Source organism: Ailuropoda melanoleuca, chromosome 20 (assembly GCF_002007445.2).
Source record: "Ailuropoda melanoleuca isolate Jingjing chromosome 20, ASM200744v2, whole genome shotgun sequence".
Classification (NCBI taxonomy): domain Eukaryota; kingdom Metazoa; phylum Chordata; class Mammalia; order Carnivora; family Ursidae; genus Ailuropoda; species Ailuropoda melanoleuca.
The window spans coordinates 8,287,559-8,290,451 of record NC_048237.1 but is presented as its reverse complement, the minus strand read 5'-3'; positions in this window follow the sequence as shown (position 1 = coordinate 8,290,451).

Genomic DNA, 2,893 nt, shown 5'->3' with positions numbered 1-2,893 from the left:
ATTTCTATTTTTGTATATATTTTATACCAGTCATACAACATTAATATAATTATACATATAATAAATTACAAATAAATATACAAACACATATATCAAAAGTACACGCTCTCTCTCTCTCTCTTTTGACGGTGGGGTGCATAGCCAGATGCAGATTGCAGACCACTGGTGTAATCAAAATGGTGTTGACTCATTCTTGGCTTGGCACTTTTACTAACTTGTGTGATTTGGAGCATTTCTTTTTTCACCTCTAAAATGAAGCAATTTGGTAAGATGGTCTTTAATACCACTTCTACCTCTAATATTCTACAAACAATAACAGCTAGTATTCCTTCCAAAGGATATACAACACTACGTGGAAATTGTTTTCCTTATTTGTAGTTTCTTTAAAGCATTTTTTAAATCCCGAAAAATATTCATTCCCTCAAGGATAAAATTTTATCCAGTTTGTATTATAATAACTTAATCAAGATTGATCTCATACATGTAATTGTTACTCAAAAACAGCAAAATAGATTTGATTAAAAAGAGTCTATTATTCTAATTTTCTGCGAATTGTTAAGTTCAGTGTTGTATTATCTTATTAAGTAATTTAGTATTTTTCCTTGACATTTTTCAGTAATATACTCCCCTCCCACACTTTTCTGATGGAACCAAAAAGGTCAAAAATTGGAAAGAGAGGCTATTGTACTCTGCCTAGTGGTCCAGAAAAATAGACCATTGTCTTTTGTGCTCTCTATGTATGCATAAAATACATTCACTCTTCTCTAGCACATTACATGCTACTGTCTTGGTTTGCTAGTGCTGCCATAACAGAGTATCACAGACTAGACAGCTTAAGCAACAGAAATTTATTTCTTCACAGTTCTAGATATTGGAAGTCCACCATCTACATGCTGGCAGGACTGGTTTCTTTTCAGGCCCCCTTGGCTTGCAGATGCCTGTGCCCTTGATGCCTTTTCACATGGTTATCCCTCTGGGCATGCATGCTCCTAGCGTCTTTCCAAGTTGTTTTAATTTCCTCTTATTAGGACACTAGGCAGGTTGGATTAAGGCCCACCCTAATAGCTCTTTTTAACTTAACAGCCCTATCTCCAAATATAGTCACCTTCTGGGGTACTGAGGGTTAGGACTTCAACATATGAATTTTAGGGGGACATAATTCAACCCCTAACAGCCACATTTATCATTCTGCCATTAAAAAAATGAATTCTCCAAGTTAAGATTTTGAGGTGAGTCTCAGAAGGACTCTTTTACAATGACCATAGCATTAGTATGGCTAACACAGTGCACTGGAGTGTGTGTGTGTGTGTGTGTGTGTGTGTGTGTGTTCAGAAGAAGCTAGCCTTCTCTCGGTTGTTTCAAGGCTGTCAACTGCTAAAGTGCTTCACAGATGTGCAGTTTAACAGTACTTATGAGTATGGGTCACTTAGAGATATTACACTGACATAATTGGGGGATGAACCAAGCAAATTTTCTAGGCCAAATAGAATAGTATTGTTTAATTAATTTTTAAACTAAAAACTAGATTGCTTAATCAATTGTGTTATTACTCAATAATCTATGACTTTGTAGTTGTGGAATCATGATATTGTATTCCTGAAAGTAATGTAACATTGTGTGTCAACTAGACTTTAATAAAAAAGAAAATACAAAAAATAAAAATAATCTGTAACTTTCTAAGTTTGAAAACAGGGATTGGTTTATGAAAATAGAAAGTTTTCTTTTAACATATTTTGCAAGGTTTTTAAAAATTAACTTTAAACATCCTTTATTCCATCTGCTTTTGAACCATGTGCTTATCATTTTTAAAGTACTATGCTTTAGCATTAAGAAAATTAGATTGGCACTTATATTTCTAGCCAATTAACAGAAAGTGTGGTTGGAAAGTAGCAAAGCAAATACTTTACAATTTCGCTTGTCAGTGATATTTCATGAAGTTAATTAATTTCTGTCATAATAAAATAGAGTAAAAAATGTATATATATTTATATTCTATTACTTACTTTCCAAATATAGCATACATCACTGTTTTGATTTCTGACAGCAGAACTGATGTTCTCCTGAGGTGTCAAATTCGATTTGAATATTCAGTTAAAAAAACCTATAAAATGTCTTGCTAATTTAAAAAGTGGGTTTTTAGATTTTATGTCAGCTTAATGTATCACCATCATGAATTCTTTGAAATTTTGTGCATCTTTATATTATCTATTTTAAAACCCTCTACATATAATCCTTGTTAGCAGAGTCAATCCCTCCCACAATTTATTAGTCTTATTTTTTTTCTTGTAACTACATTTCTAAATCTTTATTACAATTTATGAATATATTTTCTGCCCAAGTAATGGTGCTATTATTCACATTTTTAAAAAATGTGTCAGCAAAAAAAGAAATAAGGTAAATGTTCAACTACAGGGAGTCACAAATCACATTCTAGAATATTCTGCAGCCATCCCAAATGTTTCTGAAGAATATTTAATGACCTCAGAAAAATGCTTGGTATATTGAGTTTAAACATCAGATTAACAAACAATATTTTTAATATGATTCCATACCCACACTCACATAGAAAAAATTGAAGATTAATAGTAATTCTGAGTTATAATTTTTTTAATTTACATTTTATTTTTTCCCTAATTTTTAAAATTTATATGTATTACTTTTATAATCAGGAAAATAACAGTACATGTTATTCCACAGCTAGGGTGGTTGCTTTTTGGGAAGCTAGGCCATTAGATTATGCTACCCATTTTTTGGAGACATTTTAAACTCATGTCATGGACTCATTCAGTAAACAATTATTGAACTATTACCAAGTATCAGCATCTAGTCTATGCTAGGTATGGTTCTGAAGACATGTGAGGAGAGCTATGTGGAGATGGTTATAAAATGGTTC